This window comes from Eubalaena glacialis, chromosome 6, assembly GCF_028564815.1.
Source record: "Eubalaena glacialis isolate mEubGla1 chromosome 6, mEubGla1.1.hap2.+ XY, whole genome shotgun sequence".
Taxonomy (NCBI): domain Eukaryota; kingdom Metazoa; phylum Chordata; class Mammalia; order Artiodactyla; family Balaenidae; genus Eubalaena; species Eubalaena glacialis.
The window spans coordinates 67,621,699-67,642,753 of record NC_083721.1 but is presented as its reverse complement, the minus strand read 5'-3'; the positions used below and the strand labels follow the sequence as shown (position 1 = coordinate 67,642,753).

Sequence of the window (21,055 nt, the reverse complement as noted above, 5' to 3'; positions counted from 1 at the left end):
AATTGAGTTGTTTTTTCATGGTTCAGAAGGAAAAAGTTCAGGAAAGTATGCTTGCGCCCCACCCACCTCTCATGATTATATTACAGACTGAAATAATTGTTTCCTCACACTTTTCATCTCAATCACCCAAATCCTCTCAGTCTTATCACTGTTCTCCGTGCTCTTTGACTTCCCAGAATTGAAACATTCAGTATTATTTCTGCATCAGTAAGAATCAGTCACTGTAACCTCCTTGTAGCTTCAGCTCATTTTTGCATTATTTTCATTAACTTTTTTGATTGAGTGTGAAGAAGCTTCCCTCACCAAATCAAGAATTTATGTTAGTGTATATCTGTAAGGCTTTAATTTAATGCCGGCCATTCTTCTTCATTAAAAGAAGATACAGTAAATATAGCACAAGTCCATCGCTTTCTCCAAGAACTTTTAAATATTGAATGAACACTAAACTGAAATTTAAGTGTAAGAAATATTTTAAATTGTACATCATTTATTCATTCATTTAATTATGCATTACATGAAACATTTGTTAAACATCCATCATGTGGCAGACACTGTATTAGGCGCTGGAGTTACTAAGATAGTAAGTCATGGTCCCAGTTCTCAAGGAGCTCATAGTTTAAAAGAAGAGAGACAGGTAAATAAAAATACAAGTTCAACTCAGTGAAATGGGTACTACATGGAGGTTTGCTGATGCTCAGTTGTGGCACAAAGGAACTAAATGATCAACTCTACTTAAAACAGAGGGCTACAGGGACTTCCCTGGTGGTCCAGTGGTTAAGACTCTGCACTTCCACTGCAGGGGCGCAGGCCTGATCCCTGGTCGGGGATGGGGGTGGGGGGAGCTAAGACCTTGCATGCCCCGCGGCAAGGCCAAACTAAGATTTAAAAAAAAAAAGGCTACAAAAGGTTCACAGAGGAAGATGCTTATAACAAGTTTTGAAGGAGAGGTAGAAATTTTCCCACTAGATACAGCAAAGAAGGACATTTCAGAAAGATGGAAGAGTGTGTGCTAATGTAAAGAGGCAAGTAACACTAATTGTAACTTGTTCCCAATAACTGGGAATTAGAAGCAGTTTGATGGGACTAATGCCTAAGACAAGACCTTATAGGAGATAGGGCTGGAAGGGCTAGATCCTAAATGGTATTGAATACCTTGATAAAAGGTTTGGATTTCATTCAGTTGGCAGTCAGCAGTAATTGGGTGCTAAACGGGGAAGTGACATGATCAGATCTGTGGTAAGAAGGCCACGATAGATTCCGTGTGGATGGATATATGGTAAGATCAGAGGTAAGGAGTGTGGCTGAAATAGTTGGCTGACTACTGAATATTCATGATGCAGGGAAGCATTTGCTCCACGAGTGTCAACATTTCCTAGATCTTTCCAGGTGGAACCATGTGGCTAGCTCTGGCTAAAGGAATGTGAGTAAAAGTGTATAGGGCATTCTGAGCCAAGGTGGTTAAGTGAATCTACCTCATACTGTCTTCCCTTCCACAGCAGCCCTGGAGGCCTCATGGTGAAGACGGTTGTGTCACAAGATGGGAGGAACCTGGATCCCTGAGTCAGAGAAGAGGTGCCCAGGAGAGCCACCCAACCAAGAACACCTACACTGAACTTTGCATGAGTAAAAAAATAATTTGTGTGTGTGTTAAGCGTCAGAGATCCAAATATTGTTAACACTGTTAGATTACCTTAATCTAACTAATCTGACTAATGCAGAAGGAGTATTAGGAGATGTTTGCAATATTTGAGATAAGATAAAGACTTTCCATATTATATGCTGAAGTATAGGAGCCCTTGGAGAAGACAAGTGGAAGATGGAAGAAAGAGGGATAATAATTTATGGATAATATTGAGAAGGCAGGAGGAGATAGGATCCAGAGCATAAGAAGCATTAGTTCCTTCAACAGGAGGCGGGAAAGAGGGATGCCTATTTAAAACAGAAGGGAAGACACATCTATAGGTGAGCAGTAAGAAGCCACCTAGTTTTCTCTAAGACATAGGAGGTAAAGACATCTGCTGAGAGAGTGAAAGGATAGCAATAAAGGTCCAAGACAAATATTAATAGTAATTTCTACGAAGAACAGGAGAGAGCTGGGCAGAGATATTTAACAAGTGAAAGGCCACCAGCCCACATGGTTGGATGAATTTTCTCCAGCCCAGCTCATCATTCTGGGTGTAGGGGGCAGATAGGTGGATTTTAGGATTGATCCAAGGTTAAAGGATTGCAGAGTAGATGCATTGCAAGAACAAAGGAATTGTGGAATTGACTCAGTAAGTTAGGATAGGCCTAGCTGCTGTAACCAGGGACCCAACAGTAATTCAGTGGCTCAAACAAGATAGAATTTTCCAATTCCAGGTACAGTGGAGTATTCCACATATTCCACAATGGATGCAGCTAAAACAAAACAAAACAAAAAACCTGGACATAATATATAGAGCAGATTTTTGAGGACTCTGAAAATTAAATAGTAGTTGGTGATTGGGGAAGAGGACTAGAATTTGAAGTACCATCAAACTGGTAGTGAGTTTGTCATTGTTTTGCTCCAATAAGCAGCATAAAACCTGAATGTGGGTATCTGCACAGAGGGAGCTCCAGGAGAAACCCTCTAGCTCTGGCTCAAAGAACAGAGAAGAGTCTCCTAATGCTCTGAGAGAGTGGGGGAAACCCACCTTTTTTCTTTTCTCCATTCTCTCACACGCCAGCCCCTAAGAAATCCCATGGTGGCAGTGGCAGTGGCAGCATCTGTAGTGACGGTTGGACCTGCAGGATTCTAAAATGCTGAGGGAGGGGAACCTTTGTCTCTGATCAGAGGAGCTGTGATCATCTGTGTGGGACAGACCCCTGTTGCTTTTTGTTTTCTCTCTGTCCTCCTGCTGGTTGATCCTGGACATCAGTGTAATTGCAAAAATTGTGCAACAGAGTCAATAAAAAGCTCCAACTTTCTGGATGGAGAATTCCAGGTAACCAGAAAGTACTGAAGAGATTGCCACAGGGAGGAGATTGGGAAAGCAACCCCATAAAGTTGCTTATGAATTCTTGGGCTCACTTCCAAGTGCATATGCCCATGCCCATGCTGACTCCAAACAGCATACAAGTTTAAGAACTGAACTTAAACTTGTTCAGTTAAACTTGTTCTAATAAGGACTTGGAATTCTTATTAGATACTATGGAGGACAGAAGGAAGTGGAACAACATTCCTAAAGTGAAGAAAGAAAAAACACTGTCAAGCCAGAATTCTATATCCAGCAAAAATACTTTCAGGAAGGAAGGTGAAATAAAGACATTCTCAATGAAGGAAAACTAAGAGCCAGCAGACCTGCCCAAAAATAATTGCTAAAGGAAGTCTTTCAGACTGAAGAAAAATGATACCAGAGGAAGGAAACTTGGGATATCAGAAATGAAGAGAGAGCAACAAAAATAACAAATACATAGGTAAATATGAGAGTATTCTTCTCCTCTTGAATTATTTAAAATACTTTTCTAAAGCAAAAATTAGAAAATATCTAGAACTGAAAAAAAAGGAAAATACAACACATCAAAATTTGTGGATGCAATTAAAGCATTGCTTAGAGAGAGATTTATAGCATTAAATGCTTATATTGGCAAAGAACAAAGTTCTCAAATCAACAATCTAAACTTCCACCTTGAGAAACTTTTAAAAAGATAAGCTAAATCAACCCCAAACAGCAGAAGAATGGAAAAAATAAAGATAAGGGCAAAAATCAATGAAATTGAAAACAGAAAACCAATAGATAAATATCAATGAAACAAAAAACTCAATAAAACTTGATAAATCCGGCAGTAGGCAGGGATTGCCAATATCAGGAATGAAAGAGGAATATGACTACAGACCCTACAGACATTAAAAAAATATTAAGGGAATACTATGAAGAACAACTCTACACACAAAAATTCAACAACTTCAATTAAATTGACTAATTTCTTGAAAATTACAAACTATGAGATGTACTAAAGATTAAATAGATATTAAAGAGATTGAATTCATGGTTTAAAATCTTTCAAAAAAGAAAGCTCTAAACCCAGATGGTTCCACTGGTGAATTTGCCAAATGTTTAAAGAATAAATAACATTATTTCTACAGTTTCTTCCAGAAAATATAAGATGAGGGAACAGTTCCCAACTTACTTTATGAGGGCAGCTTTACCCCGATACCAAAACCAGACAAAGACAGTACTAGGAAAGAAAACTGGAGACTAATATACCTTATAAACAGAAACACAAAGATTCCAACAAGATATTAGCAAATTGAATCCAGTAATATATAAAAAGAATAATACACCACAATCAAGGAAGTTTATCCTGGCAATGCAATGTTAGTTCAATATTTCAAAACTATTCAGTATAATCCACCATACTAATATCAAAACACAGCATTAAGAAAATGAATAGGTGAACCACAGGTAGAAAGAAAATATTTGCAAAACAAAATATGTATCTGATAAAGGACTTGTATTCAGAATATATAAATAACTCTCAAGACTCGACAAAAACAAATTGGACAAAAGATTTGAGCAAACATTTTACCAAAGAAGCTATATTGTTGGCCCACAAGCCCATGAAAAGATGCCCCAAATTGTAGTCATTAGAAAAATGCAGATTAAAACTACAGTTTACCCAGTAGGATAGCTGAAATTAAAAAGACTGACAATATGAAGCCTTGGTTAATATGGAGAAACTGGAATCCTCATACATTATAAGCAGGAATGCAAAGTGGTACAGCCACTTGGAAATCAGTTTGGCAGTTTTTTTTAAAGTTAAACATATACGTACCATGTGGTCCAGCAATTTCATTCCTAGATATTTACCTAAGAAAAATAAAAATATGTCCTCACAAGACTTGTATTTGAATATAGCATAAGCATTCATAATAACCACAAATGGTAATAATACAAATGTTCATCATCTAGTAAACAGGTAATCAAAATATAGTATATCTATGCAATAGAATATTACTTAGCAATTAAGAGGAATGAACTACTGATACACATAACAGCATGGATGAATCTCAAAAGCATCATGCTAAATGAAAGAACCTAGTCACAAAAGTCATAACATACTGTATGATTCCATTTGTATGAAATTCTAGAAAAGGCAAAACTATAATGACCTGAAGCACATCAGTGGTTCCCTGGGGGAAAGGATGTACTGCAAAAGGGCAGAAGGGAGCTTTTGGTGAGTGAAAGAAGTGTACTGAAACTGCACTGGGGGGGTGCTGGCTGCATGACTCTGTACATGTATGCATGCAATTTACCAAAATTCATCAAACTATACATCTAGAATGTAGGTGAGTTTTATTACATGTAAATTATGCCACAATACAGATGTAAAAATAAAAATGAAGGTTAAGTAAAGATGTTTCCAGACAAACAAAACATGAGAGAATTCAATGCCAGCAGCTGTAAACCAAAAGAAACACCATAAAGTTCTTCAGGCTAAAGGAAAATGATATCAGATATTAGCGTGGAAGAGCACTGGAAAGGGTAAATGCGTGGTTAAATGTACAAGAATTTTGACTGTTTACATCAAAACAATAATAACCCCATATGTAGAACTAAAATGCAATACAATGGTAACAATAGCTCAAACTGTGGGAGGGTGATAAATGCAGTTTAACGTTGCAAAGTTTCTTGCTTTATTTAGGAAGTGGTAAAATCAAAAGTACTCACTTAAGGTAGACTGTAATACATCAAGAAAGCATATTGTAATCTCTAGCGTAACCACTAAAAGAACTGTTGTAGGAATGTTTAACTAAAACGTGAGTAAAGAAGAAAAATGGAAGAATAAAAAATGTTTTCATAATCCAAAAGAAGGCAAGACAGTTGGACCCCCCAGGAACCTGTTGAGATCCTGGGCCTGATCCTCTGCCCACCTAGGCCCCTGCCAGCTGCGTGGGTCCTTGGGGAGTGGGAGGGAGGGAAAGGGGAGCAAAAGTAAAGGCCGGACCTCTGGGCGGCACCCCTGAGTGGTGGCTGGGGAAGGGAAGGAGTTCCTACACCCAGTGGGACCCACCCACGGTTAGGGGTCCAGCGGGGATGGGGTAGACCCTGGAGGAGACGGTTGGGGGGAGCATGAAGGAACAGAAGGGAACGAGGTGAGTGCTTTCCCTGTCCACTTAGGTGCCGGGAAGCCTGTTGGGCTCCCAGGCCTAATCCTCTGCCCTCGGAGCCTCCCTCCTGACGCGCAGAGCCCAAGCCCTGCCCCTACACCCCCACCCAGGGCCCTGCTTCTACACTTGGAGACCCCCTCCCACGAGCTGGGCCTAAACCCCACCCACACACCCTCACTCAGGGCCCTATGTCCAAACTCTGGAACCCCACACTCCAGAGGCCCTCATTTCCATGTGCTGCCTCTCCCCTTCCATGCAGGTCCTAAGCAGAGGCCCCGCGCCATGCTCAAACTTCACCCGCCACCCGCCTAGGTCCCACCCCACCCTAAACCCCTCCTCTGCCTAAGTTCCACCCCCCACCTAAACTCTGCCTCCACACCCAAGGCTTTTTTTTTTTTTTCCTCTTTTAGATTGGGGTTCTGTTTTACCTTGTTGATTATCTTATATTTTTATTTTACCTAATAAATCTTTTACTTTTCTTATTTTATTTTATTCTTTATACTTTGTTAGTGATCTTTCCTTTTGGCTTGTTGCCCCCCCCCCACTTTTTTTTTTTTTCTTTTTTCTGCTGTGGTTTTATTTTACCTAGTTGCAGTTGTTTCAATTATAGTTTTATTTTTCCTAATATATTCTTTATCTTTCTAATTTTATTTTATTTTTTATTCTTTGATATTGTACTGCTCCTTTTTTTCTTTCTTTCTTCCTTTTTTTTTAACCATGCCACGGAGCTTGCAGGATCTTGGTTCCCAGGCCAGAGGTCGGACCCATGCTCCTGTGGTGGGAGCTCCAAGTCCAAACTGCTAGACTAACAGAGAACTTCAGACCCCACAGAATATCAATTGGAGTGAGGCCTCCCGGAGGTCCTCATCTCAGCACCAAGACCCAGCTCTATCTAACTGCCTGCAAACTCCAGTGCTGGACACCTCAGGCCAAACAACCAGTAAGACAGGAATACAGCATCACCCACCAAAAAAAATGAAATGACAAAAAAATATGTTACAGATGAAGGAGCAAGGTAAAAACCTACAAGACCAAATAAATGAAGACAAAATAGGCAACCTACCTGAAAAAGAATTCAGAGTAATGATTGTAAAGATGATCCAAAATCTCAGAAACAGAATGGAGAAAATACAAGAAACATTTAACAAGGATCTAGAAGAACTAAAGAGCAAACAAACAGTGATGAACAACACAATTACTGAAATTAAAAATACTCTAGAAGGAATCAATAACAGAATAACTGAGGCAAAAGCACGGATAAGTGAGCTGGAAGATAAAATGGTGCCAGGGAGCAGAATAAAGAAAAAAGAATGTAAAGAATTGAGGACAGTCTCAGAGACCTCTCGGACAACATTAAACACACCACCATTCGAATTATAGTGGTCCCAGAAGAAGAAGAGAAAAAGAAAGGGTCTGAGAAAATATTTGAAGAGATTATAGTCGAAAACTTCCCTAACATGGGAAAGGAAATAGTCAATCAAGTCCAGGGAGCACAGAGAGTACCATACAGGATAAACCCAAAGAGAAACACGCTGAGACACATATTAATCAAACTATCAAAAATTAAATACAAATAAAAAATATTAAAAGCAGCAAGGGAAAAGCAATAAATAACATACAAGGGAATCCCCATAAGGTTGACAGCTGATTTTTCAGCAGAAACTCTGCAAGCCAGAAGGGAGTGACAGGACATATTTAAAGTGATGAAAGGGAAAAACCTACAACCAAGATTACTCTACCCAGCAAGGATCTCATTCAGATTCGATGGAGAAATTAAAACCTTTACAGATAAGCAAAAGTTAAGAGAATTCAGCACCACCAAACCAGCTTCACAACAAATGCTAAAGGAACTTCTCTAGGCAGGAAACACAAGAGAAGGAAAAAACCTACAAAAACAAACCCAAAACAATTAAGAAAATGGTAATAGGAACATACATATCGATAACTACCTTAAATGTAAATGGAATAAATGCTCCAACCAAAAGACATAGACTGGCTGAATAGATACAAAAACAAGACCCATACATATGCTGTCTACAAGAGACCCACTTCAGACCTAGGGACACATACAGACTGAAAGTGAAGGGATGGAAAAAGATAGTCCATGCAAATGGAAATCAAAAGAAAGCTGGAGTAGCAATTCTCAGATCAGACAAAACAGACTTTAAAATAAAGACTATTACAAGGGACAAAGAAGGACACTACATAATGATCAAGGGATCAATCTAAGAAGAAGATATAACAGTTGTAAATATTTATGCACCCAACATAGGAGCACCTCAATACGTAAGGCAAATGCTAACAACCATAAAAGGGGAAATCGACAGTAACACAATCATAGTAGGGGACTTTAACACCCCACTTTCACCAATGGACAGATCATCCAAAATGAAAATAAATAAGGAAACACAAGCTTTAAATGATACATTACACAAGATGGACTTAATTGATATTTATAGGACATTCCATCTAAAAACAACAGAATACAGTTTCTTCTCAAGTGCTCATGGAACATTCTCCAGGATAGATCATCTATTGGGTCACAAATCAAGCCTTGATAAATTTAAGAAAATTGAAATAGTATCGAGTATCTTTTCCGACCACAACACTATGAGACTAGATATCAATTACAGGAAAAAATCTGTAAAAAATACAAAACATGGAGGCTAAACAATACACTACTAAATAACCAAGAGATCACTGAAGAAATCAAAGAGGAAATAAAAAAATACCTAGAAACAAATGACAATGAAAACACGATGACCCAAAACCTATGGGATGCAGCAAAGCAGTTCTAAGATGGAAGTTTATAGCAATACAGTCCTACCTCAAGAAACAAGAAAAATCTCAAATAAACAACCTAACCCTACACCTAAAGCAATTCGAGAAAGAAGAACAAAAAAACCCCCAAAGTTAGCAGAAGGAAAGAAATCATAAGTATCAGATCAGAAATAAATGAAAAAGAAATGAAGGAAACAATAGCAAATATCAGTAAAACTAAAAGCTGGTTCTTTGAGAAGATAAACAAACTTGATAAACCATTAGCCAGACTCATCAAAAAAAAGGGGGAAAAGACTCAGATCAACAGAATTAGAAATGAAAAAGAAGTAACAACTGACCCTGCAGAACACAAAGGATCATGAGAGATTATTACAAGCAACTATAGGCCAATGAAATGGACAACCTGGAAGAAATGGACAAATTCTTAGAAAACCACAACCTTCTGAGACTGAACCAGGAAGAAATAGAAAATATAAAGAGACCAATGACAAGCACTGAAATTGAAACTGTGATTTAAAATCTTCAACAAACAAAAACCCAGGACCAGAGGGCTTCACAGGCGAATTCTACCAAACATTTAGAGAAGAGCTAACACCTATCCTTCTCAAACTCTTCCAAAATATAGCAGAGGGAGGAACACTCCCAAACTCATTCTACGAGGCCACCATCATCCTGATACCAAAACAAGACAAAGATGTCACAAAAAAAGAAAACTACAGGCCAATATCTCTGATGAACATAGATGCAAAAACCCTCAACAAAATACTAGCAAACAGAATCCAACCACACATTAAAAGGATCATACACCATGATCAAGTGGGGTTTATCCCAGGAATGCAAGGATTCTTCAATATATGCAAATCAATCAATGTGATACACCATATTAACAAACTGAAGGATAAAAACCATATGATAATCTCAATAGATGCAGAAAAAGCTTTTGACAAAATTCAACACCCATTTATATAAAAACTCTCCAGAAAGTAGTCATAGAGGGAACCTACCTCAACATAATAAACACCATATATGACAAACCCACAGCCAACATCGTTCTCTATGGTGAAAAGCTGAAACCATTTCCTCTAAGATCAGGAACAAGACAAGGTTGCCCACTCTCACCACTATTATTCAACATAGTTTTGGAAGTTTTAGCCACAGCAATCAGAGAAAAAAAAGAAATAAAAGGAGTCCAAATTGGAAAGAAGAAGTAAAGCTGTCACTGTTTGCAGATGACATGATGCTGTACATAGAGAATCCTAAAGATGCTACCAGAAAACTACTAGACCTAATCAATGAATTTGGTAAAGCTGTAGGATACAAAATTAATGCACAGAAATCTCTGGCATTCCTATACACTAATGATTAAAAATCTGAAAGAGAAATTAAGGAAACACTCCCATTTACCACTGCAACAAAAAGAATAAAATACCTAGGAATAAACTTACCTAAGGAGACAAAAGACCTGTATACAGAACACTATAAGACACTGATGAAAGAAATTAAAGATGATACAAACAGATGGAGAGATATACTATGCTCTTGGATTGGAAGAATCAACATTGTGAAAGTGACTATACTACCCAAAGCAATCTACAGATTCAATGCAATCCCTATCAAACTACCAGTGGCATTTTTCACAGAACTAGAACAAAAAATTTCACAATTTGTAAGGAAACACAAAAGACCCCAAATAGCCAAAGCAATCTTGAGAAAGAAAAACGGAGCTGGAGGAATCAGGCTCCCGGACTTCAGACTATATTGCAAAGCTACAGTAATCAAGACAGTATGGTACTGGCACAAAAACAGAAATATAGATCAATGGAACAGGATAGAAAGCTCAGAGATAAACCCATGCACATATGGTCACCTTATCTTTGATAAAGGAGGCAAGAGTATACAGTGGAGAAAAGACAGCCTTTTCAATAAGTGGTGCTGGGAAAACTGGACAGCTACATTTAAAAGAATGAAATTAGAACACTTCCTAACACCATACACAAAAATAAACTCAGAATGGATTAAAGACCTAAATATAAGGCCAGATACTATAAAACTCTTAGAGAAAAACACAGGCAGAACACTCTATGACATAAATCACAGCAAGATCCTTTTTGACCCACCTCCTAGAGGAATGGAAATAAAAACAAAAATAAACAAATGGGACCTAATGAAACTTAAAAGCTTTTGCACAGCAAAGGAAACCATAAACAAGACGAAAAGACAACCTTCAGAATGGGAGAAAATATTTGCAAACGAAGCAACTGACAAAGGATTAATCTCCAAAATATACGAGCAGCTCATGCAGCTCAATATCAAAAAAACAAACAATCCAATCTAAAAATGGGCAGAAGACCTAAATAGACATTTTTCCAAAGAAGATATACAGATTGCCAACAAATACATGAAAGGATGCTCAACATCACTAATCATTAAAGAAATGCAAATCAAAACCACAATGAGGTATCACCTCACACCGGTCAGAATGGCCATCATCAAAAAATCTACAAACAGGGGCTTCCCTGGTGGCACAGTGGTTGAGAATCTGCCTGCCAATGCAGGGGACACGGGTTCGAGCCCTGGTCTGGGAAGCTCCCACGTGCCGCGGAGCAGCTGGGCCTGTGAGCCACAATTACTGAGCCTGCGCGTCTGGAGCCTGTGCTCCGCAACAGGAGAGGCCCCCATAGTGGGGGCCCCACGCACCGCGATGAAGAGTGGCCCCCGCTTGCTGCAATTAGAGAAAGCCCTCACACAGAAACGAAGACCCAACACAGCCATACATAAATAAATTAATTAATTTAAAAAAAAAAATCTACAAACATTAAATGTTGGAGAGAGTTTAGTGAAAAGGGAACCCTCCTGCACTGTTGGTGGGAATTTAAATTGATACAGCCACTATGGAGAACAGTATGGAGGTTCCTTAACTAAAAATAGAGCTACCATATGACCCAGCAATCCCACTACTGGGCATATACCCTGAGAAAACCATAATTCAAAAAGAGGCATGCACCATAATATTCATTGCAGCACTATTTACAATAGCCAGACATCGAAGCAACCTAAGCGTCCATCAACAGATGAATGGATAAAGAAGATGTGGCACATATATACAATGGAATATTACTCGGCCATAAAAGGAAATGAAATTGAGTTATTTGTAGTGAGGTGGATAGACCTAGAGTCTCTCGTACAGAGTGAAGTAAGTCAGAAAGAGAAAAACAAATACCATATGCTAATACATATATATGGAATCTAAAAAAAAACTGGTTCTGATGTACCTATGGGCAGGACAGGAATAAAGATACAGACGTAGAGAATGGGCTTGAGGACACGGGGAGGGGGAAGGGTCAGCTGGGACGAAGTGAGAGAGTAGCACTGACATATATACACTACCACATGTAAAATAGATAGCTAGTGGGAAGCAGACGCATGGCACAGGGAGATCAGCTTGGTGCTTTGCAACCACCTAGAGGGGTGGGATAAGGAGGGTGGGAGGGAGATGCAAGAGGGAGGGGATATGGGGTATATGTATGCATATAGCTGATTCACTTTGTTATACAGCAGAAATTAACACAACACTGTAAAGCAATTATACTCCAATAAAGATGTTAAAAGAAAAAAGAAGGCAAGAAATGAGAAATAAAAGAACAAAGCACAAGAGGACAGATAGGAGAGAAATAGCAAGTGTTAGACTTAAACTGTATCATTAACTATTAATTATTTTAAATGTCAATGGTCTATGATCCAATTAAAAGACAAAGTTTGTCAGAGCAAATAAAAACACAAAAACCAGCTAAATGCTATTAACCAGAGCCACACATTAGAGAGAAAGATGAGAAAGATTGAAAAATAAAAGGATTAGAAAAGACATCCTACCCAAATACTAATCAAAGTAAATCTGATGTCGTTAAATTAATATCAGACAAAGTAGATGTTGAGGTAAGCAGTATTGCTAGAGATTAAAGGGGACATTTCATAATTAAACATATTTTAAAATATTACCCATTTCTATCTTCCTTTCTTTTGTTAAGTGCTATAATTTTCTAATAATAGAATAACTATATTCAGGTAAGATGATGATTCCAAAATGCCGTGTCATTTCAAGCCCAAAAATATGACGAAACCAATTTTTAAAAAATTATTGCCCATCCATGCATGCCATTAGACTTTTAAGAGTGACACCTTTGAAAATGTTAGGACTATTACATTTGCTGATCACCAAAGATTTTATTTGTTCCTATATAGCATTTATGTGCAAAACTACTTATTGCATCTGTCCTGTTTAATAGTCTGCTTCCCTTTCCTCTTTATTCTTCTGAAGTCATGGGTAATGAATTCACTCAGAAAACAGGAGTGAGTTAGCACTGCCAAGACAGACCAGTTTCATTAGCTTAATGAAAATAGTTCAGGGGAAAGACCTTCATCAGCTATTATGTGTCTTGTTGAGATTTCGGACATCACCTGTCTTTAAAAAAATAACTACTGTAGCTTCGCGTTCAGCTATTTTTTTCTGGACATGCATCTAGCTTCTAATATACCCTTAAACACAAAGTAATAAATGTAAAGCTATAGAACTTTGTATAAATGTCAGGTTCTGTTATTATTTTCCACCAAACTCAGAACACCATCATTCAGAAACCACATATGATTCAGTGAGGTGCTTTTGCTCATAAAAACCCTTTAGTTTCTCTCGGGGAGCTGTAGCCAGAGGAAGAGACACTCTCTAAACATTGAACCAGCAGCTGTTCAGGTAGAACGCTGTGGGGGACACAGAATGTGTCCATCGTTCAACAACTTCATTTGAATCAGAACCAGTAACAAAACAACAACAAAATGGAGGGGCCGTCCTTTCCAAGTTTTGATGTCTTATAAGCTGGTGGAGCTAAAATTTACTGTAACTGTAGGCGCACTGAAACTGGGAGATCTGAGAAGGTGTGGCCAGGGTGTAGGGCCCTCAGAGGAGGGAGTGGTTATCAAAACGCAGAGGAAGCATCCTGTGCAGAGAGGAGCTAAGACTTTTGGTTGGTGGAGCAGGAGAGAGCTGGGGAGGGGAGCAGAAAAACCTTTGCCTTACTCTCCTTCCTCTTTCGCACCTCCTGCCAATAATCTCTACTGGCCAAACACAATGGGAAACCAGCAAGCAAGTTGGTGCAGCCTTTGTGGGAACAGAGTAAGATGGAGAAGTATATAGAGAGGATCTGGAGGAGCACAGGGAAACTATCTGGCACAGGGGCTGTCGCAACTGTCTAGATAAGAGACCACTTACTGAATTTGAATCTCAGCTCTGCCATAAACTGTGTGCTGTTTGACTTTGTGGAAGATGCTTAACTGCTCTGAGCCGCAGTGTCCTATTCTGTTAAAATGAGGGGGAATATCCTTACCTCACAGATTATTGTGAGGATAAGGTTAACATGTGTGTCATTTAGTGCAGTGCCTGGCACACAGTAAGTGCTAGATAAATAAGTTACTTTCCCTTCTTCGTTGAACTTATTCTCTGCTTGCCTCTTTTAAGCCAAGCCTAGAGATCTACTTTCTTTTTAACATTAGCATGCTTTAGAAAGATCCTCTTATTCATAAAGGCCCTGGGGAAGTGTTAGGATCATTCCTATGTCAGATACATTACAGTTATAATTGCTTTGGATCATGGTATTACTTAAGCAGAAAAACATTTATTTTTAATTCTTCAGAAATGCCATGCACACTACAAGGGACTAATTTGGCCCTTAGCAAATAATTCAACATAAATTACCACCTATTTACCAGAAGCAGCAGTTTATTTCCTAGGACCACTAGACACTGACATCAGCTGTACCCTATTTGTTTGTGTCAGGTAATGAGATACTCTGCATGCAGAACACTTCATTGGATCACCTTTGGGGGAAGCTCAGAAGATTTGCTATAAGCCAATTGCTCATTCCAAGGATAAGAAGAACATTTCTTATTGTAAACTACACACAGATTTGCCAGGTCATTTCCAAGTTCTGATGGAAAGTCTATAATGTATTCTTATAGTCATCTAATGTTTTTATCCATGATCCCTCAGGCTGGAATGTTTTCTGCTATTCCATTCACCCAGAGTAATTCTAAAACAATGATGGTTGCCCTGCTGGCTGGGCCTCCAGAGGAGTCTGGACCATGCCCAGACTATAGGCTTTCCCTCTGGGGTGCTCTGATGACAGGGCGGGGGGAAACTGAGGGTACTGAGTGCAGTGTTGAGAAAGGCCCACAAAATAATAATAATGCTTGCATGTGTATCCACTTCCCACTTAGCAATTTCACAGCCATTATGCCAGTTGAAGTAGGTAGGATAATTACCTGCTTGCTCTTTTCAGATGAGAAAACTGACTTTCAGGGATGTTAAGTAGCTTGCCCAAGGCCTTCCAACAATTTGGGTTGACACAAGGATTAGAATATAGGTCTAAAGAACTTGTCTAGGAATGAAAAAGCAAACTTACATCCCAGAGTCACTTGCTAACTGCCTGGTCTCTGTAAAAGAATGAAACAAAGACCACCAGAGCTTTAACAGTAAAAAAAAGAAAGCAGAGCAAAGTTTATTTCTTTGCCTGATAGGAAAACACTCATCTAAAAAAAAAAAAAAAAAATTCAGTGACTAGTTTGCTGAGGGGGAAAAGTCAGAATTTGTAAGTGCTTTAGAAAGGTAGAGGGGATTCAAGGTGGTTATGCTAAGTAAGCGTTGAAAACTAATTCTTTGGATAGAATGCAGCCAGACCCTAGGTCTTAACATGATCCACTAAAACAAGCCCCACTGTCCATTGATCTGGAGAGTCTTTAGTTAGGCCCAGTGAGGGTCTGGGTGAGGGCTCACTAGAAGTCGATGTTCCTTCTTCAGCTTCAGCTGGTTACAATAGTTAAGGACGGCATTCAGTTTTGACATCTTTTCAAACTCAAAATTCTCAAATATTTATCGGAATTACACAGAGGGCTTGCTGAAACAGATTTCTGGGCCTAACCCCAGAGTTTCTGATTCAGTAGGTTTGGCATAAAGCCTGTATTTCTAACAGGTTCCCAAATGAAGTTTTGTGGCTGTCCAGGGTCCATGATTTGAGAACCACTATCCCAGACACATGATGCTATAAAGGGGGAGTTTTCATTTTATACCTCTTTGATATCAACGTCCTCTTTGGGATCTAACTACCAGATGACTCCCTTGCACCCAGGAGGGACAGAGGTCTCTCCTGATAATAACCTTCATATTCAACTTACAGAAGACCTGCCTTTTCTTCCATCAATAGTTTTCAGAGGAACTATTTTTATGGGGGAGGAGGGGATAAAGAAATTGCTCATAGAATCTAAAGTCAACACACCTTCATACCACAAACTTTATCTATTCATTTCCCTTCCTGGTGGGGAATCAGTAGTGAATTATTTGACTTGTCTTTTTAAAAAATAGCATTACATGCATTGATTCAATCTCATTACATTTAGTTTGCTTTTATTACCTTACCCTCCCTGATCAGTAATCACATTTTTCCATCCTCATAACCTTTTCCCATCTGATTTTTGATGAGTGTACAATCTGATTTATTTCTGCTGTGATTCAGCCTTATACTTCTCCAAGCTTACAATTCTCCTTGTAAGAATCCAGTGTTCTCCATTTACACCTTCACTGTTCCTTTGTTAGGCACATATCCTAAGTAAATAGTAGTTATTTGTGTACCTGTTTGTGTCTTCCAGTGGACTGGTGTCTACGGAGAGAAGGAGCTTATTAGAAGGCTTTGTTTTCCTCATACCACTAGTCTAGGCCCTACTCATAATAGGTGCTTAATAAATACTGGTTTCAATTTGTTGGCAGGTCTTAATGAGATATGCCTTAGCTGATTCTTCTTTTTTAATTCATATAAGTAAAATTCACACTTTTTGGCATACAGTTCTGCGTCATGACAAACATAAAAAGCCCTGTAACCACCACCACAATTAAAATACAGAACTGTTCCATAACCCTAAAAAACTCCATCATACATGCTGCCTCTTTGTAGTCAAAAACTCCCCTTTCCCTTAGTCCCTGGAGACCACTGGTCCGTCCTTTGTCCCTGTAGTTTTGCCCCTTCCTGATTGTTATATAAAGGGAATGGTGCAGTGTGTAGCCTTTGGATATGGCTTAGTTCACTTAGAAAAGTGCTTTTGAGAGTCATCCATTTCAGTGACTGTATCAGTAGTTAATTCTTTGTTGCTGCATAGTGTTCCACTGTATGGATGCTCCACAGCTTGTTTATCCATTCACTAGCTGAAGGACCTTTGGGTTGTTTCCAGTTGTAAATATTTGCATACAGGTTTTGGGTGAACATAAGTTTTCATTTCTCTTGGATAAATAACTAAGAGTGGGATTGTGGGGTAATATGATAAATCTATGTTTAACTTTTTAAGAAACTGCCAGAGTTTCTTATAAGGTAGCTGTACCACTTATCAGCAATATATGAGTTCCTGTAACTTTGTCAGTTTGTTTTGCTTTAGACATTCTAATAGATGTATGGTATTTTGTCATTGTGGTATTAATCTGCATTTCCCTAACAAATAATGATACTGAGCACCTTTCCATGTGCTTATTTGCCATCCATGAATTATCTTCTTTAATGAAATATCTGTTCAAATCTTCTGCCTATTTTTTAATTGAGTTGTTTGCTTTCTTACTGTTGAGTTTTGAGAGTTCCTTATATATTTTGGATAAAAATCCTTTGTCAGATATGTGATATGCAAATATTTCCCCCAGTCTATAACTTAACTTTACAAAGCTTTAAATTTTGATCAAGTTCCATTTATTAATTTTTTTCTTTTGGGAATCATGCTTTTGCTACTCTAAGAACTCTGTGCCTAACTCAAACTCACAAAGATTTTCTCCTATGTTTTCTTCTCAAAGTTTTATAGTTTTACATTCTTATTTAGGCCCATGACCCATTTTGAGTTAATTTTTGTATAAGTTTGGAGCATGGTTTGAGGTTCACTTTTTGCATTTGGGCATCCAATTGTTCCTGCACCTTTTATTGAAACAACTGTCCTTCCATTGAATTGCATTTGCCCTCTTGTCAAAACCCAATAGACCATATTTGTGTGGGTCTATTTCTGGATTCTCTATTCTGTTTTACTGATCTGTATACTTATCTTTTTACCAATACCACACAGTTTTTATTTTAAAAGACTTTTTAGGAAGTCTTGTAACCAGGTACTAAGAATCCTTCAACCTTGTTCTTTTCCAAAATTGTTTTTATTACCAACCCTCCCTAGTCAGTCCCCAACAAGGGTCTTTCTGCCTGGTGTCACTCATGCCAATAGAATGAGACCCAGTTCGGTTCAGAAGCAAAGGAAATCTTTATTCTTCGATCAAAGAATGGAGATGTGAGCTCACGCTCTAGAGCACATGCTCTCCCCAAAAAGGCCAGCAGTGGGCGGGGCTGCTTTATATGGCTCGCCTCAGTGGGGGAAGGGGGCGGAGCTCTTGCCTGGCAGGTGCAGCTGCGCTGCTCACGTTCCAGATTACCCCAGACCACAGTGCGGGCACAGCGTCTCTGCACACGGCCCGCCGCCGCCGCCGCCGCCGCCGCCGCCGCCGCCGCCATCTTGAATTGGGTCATGTGCAGCGTCCCTGCGCTCGGCTGGCTGAGCTGAGGTATTGGCGCAGCCATTTCACACTAGGAACTCTGGTCTGAAATGCTGGGTGCAAGGCCTCTGCACGCCGCCCCCCCGCCCCGCCATGAGCAAGTGAAACTAGACAAAGTACAAAGGAAAAGAAAAAGGTTAGACTTTATCTTACTACGCAGATTCTATTTTTATTGCTTGGGAATTGTTAATGGGCTTTGCCAGTGGCAAATCCCTCCTCTGTCTTTTGTCCTGCTCCTTATTCTTGAGGGGCGCTGAGGGGTGCAGGTCCATCTTCTGTCACTGCTTTCTGCTGAGGGCAAGGAGCGGAACTTCTCCTCAGCTGCCTTTAGATACATTTGATGGTCACCAGACCTCAGCCCTGACTGTTGGTATCCCTGAGTGACCACCTTTTGTCTAACCTTTTGGAGACAAAGGGCACCAGACAAGTTGAATAAGTAGTGGTTACCAGTGGGGAGAGGGAAGGGGGAGGGGCAATATAGGGGTACGGGAGTAAGAGGTACAAACTATTAGGTATAAAATAAGGTACAAGGATATATTGTACAATACGGGGAATATAGCCAATATTTTATAATAACTATAAATGGAGTATAACCTTTAAAAATTGTGAATCACTATATTGTACACCTGTGACATATAATACTGAACATCAACTATACTTCAATAAAAATAAATAAATAAATAAGTAAATAAATAATGCATGGCCCAAATATTAGCAAGAGAATAATGGTCACATGTCAATTTTCTTTCCTAAAAATGCAGTTATCTAGGTCTTTTGCCTGTAGGCAAAAGTGTGCCCTGATGTTGAGGCTCACTGCCATGGCCTGAATATCCCTGGCCACACTTTTGTTGTTTTTTGGAAGAGAAGCTTCGGGTCAGAGTGAGGTTCACGTGAGTAGTCAAGGGGATTCATTGCCCCAGGTTGTTTTCTCCAGAGGTTGGGGCTCAGGGGCCTCTTCGCTAGAGTGTGATGTAGCCATGGAGTGATCCCTGCAAGTTCAGCTTGGAAAGGGTGGTTAAGATCAAGTGCAATCTGTTCTCCTTAGGAGTGAGTTGGTCTTGCAGACTGCCAGCTTTCCAGGTTTTTAGGTTCACCCAGGCTCCTGGCCAGAGGGGTGCAGGGCAAGGTCAGTGGGTGCAGGCAGCACCTGGTTACCATATTTCATGAGGGCTTTCATGGTTTCTCCTCTCTGGAGGGTATACTTGAGTTGTCCCATTTCAAGGGGGTTAAGGTGTCCCTTGTCTCAGGCTTGGGAATGGGTCTACCATACATGAGTTCAAATACACTAAACTTTAACCTATCTCTTGGAGTTAACCGAATACCGAGCAGGGCAATTAGAAGCAACTTAATCCAATTTTCTTGAGTTTCCTGACATAGCTTGGCTAAGGCCTGTTTCAAGGTCTGACTGGATCTCTCTACTACTCCTGGTGATTGGGGTCTCCAGGCTGAGTGCAAGGTCCATTTTATGCCCAGGGCACTCGTTATCCCCTTTGTCACTTGAGAGACAAATGCTGGACCATTATCACTTTGTAGGGGTCCTGGGAGCCCAAACCTGGGCATTATCTCTTTTAGTAATAATTTAGCCACTTTGGCTGCCAGCAGAGAACACTTCTACCCACCCTGAAAACGTATGCCTTAGCACCAAGAGATACCTGAAGTTGCCTGATGCTCCCAGCATGACAGTGAAATCAACCTGCATCTTCTCCAGGATATGCTTCTCTGGTCTGATGGACCTTATGTGGGGACCTCTGGGGGGTCTGGTGCTGGGGTTGTGCACTGTGCAGATGGGGCAGGTCTCAACTATCCGACTGATTATACTTTTCACGCCAGGAGTTACCATGACCTCAAATGACCAATTATATAGGACTTCTCTCCCATAGTGAGTTCCTTGATGTGAGCCTCCCTGATGGCTTGAAAAGCTGCAGTTTAGGGAAAGAAGTATTGCCCATGTTCATCAAGTAGGCACACATGGCCTCCTGGAGCTCTATTGAAGCTCCATTTTCAGGCTCTAATTCTTCCTTTGTATAGATTGGGGAATAATTGGATGGATCTGGCCTTCAAGGTATGAGGGGTAGTTGCCAAGTTACTGTTTCTAGAGCCACCCTTTTGGCAGTTGCATCTTCCTTGTTGTTTCCCTTTATAACCTCTGCATCCCCCTTTTGGTGACCCCCTGCAATGAATCACTGCCACTTTTTGGAAGCTGTACTGCTTCTAAGAGTGTCAGTATGCTTATACCATGTTTCACCTGTTTATTCTCCACAGTAGGCATACGTCTTTTCCTTCCAAATAGCCCCGTGTGTGTGTGTGTGTGTTTGTAGGAGGGCATATGCATACTGAGAATCTGTGTAAACATTTAAGATCTTCCCTGACCTGAGCTCTAAGGCTCAAATGAGGACTATTAGCTCAGCCTTTTGGGCTGAAGTCCCTGGGGGTAGTGCCTCTATGACTTTGGTCTGGGAGGTTAATGCGTATCCTGCTAGCCTTTTACCCTCTCCCATAAAACTGCTCTGTGAACCATTCCTCTTCGACATTTGGGG

The 21,055-nt window shown here is 39.8% G+C and overlaps 1 long non-coding RNA gene across 2 annotated transcripts in view; it reads left to right on the top strand.

The window, feature by feature from the left end:
• LOC133093355 (uncharacterized) overlaps window positions 1-1,608 on the top strand; it is a 41,063-nt gene extending 39,455 nt beyond the window's left edge. For both annotated transcript variants that reach the window (XR_009701265.1, XR_009701264.1), the window contains exon 3: window positions 1,497-1,608. This is a non-coding gene — a long non-coding RNA (uncharacterized LOC133093355). The remainder of the gene's footprint in view (window positions 1-1,496) is intronic.
• Window positions 1,609-21,055: the final 19,447 nt, after the last annotated feature.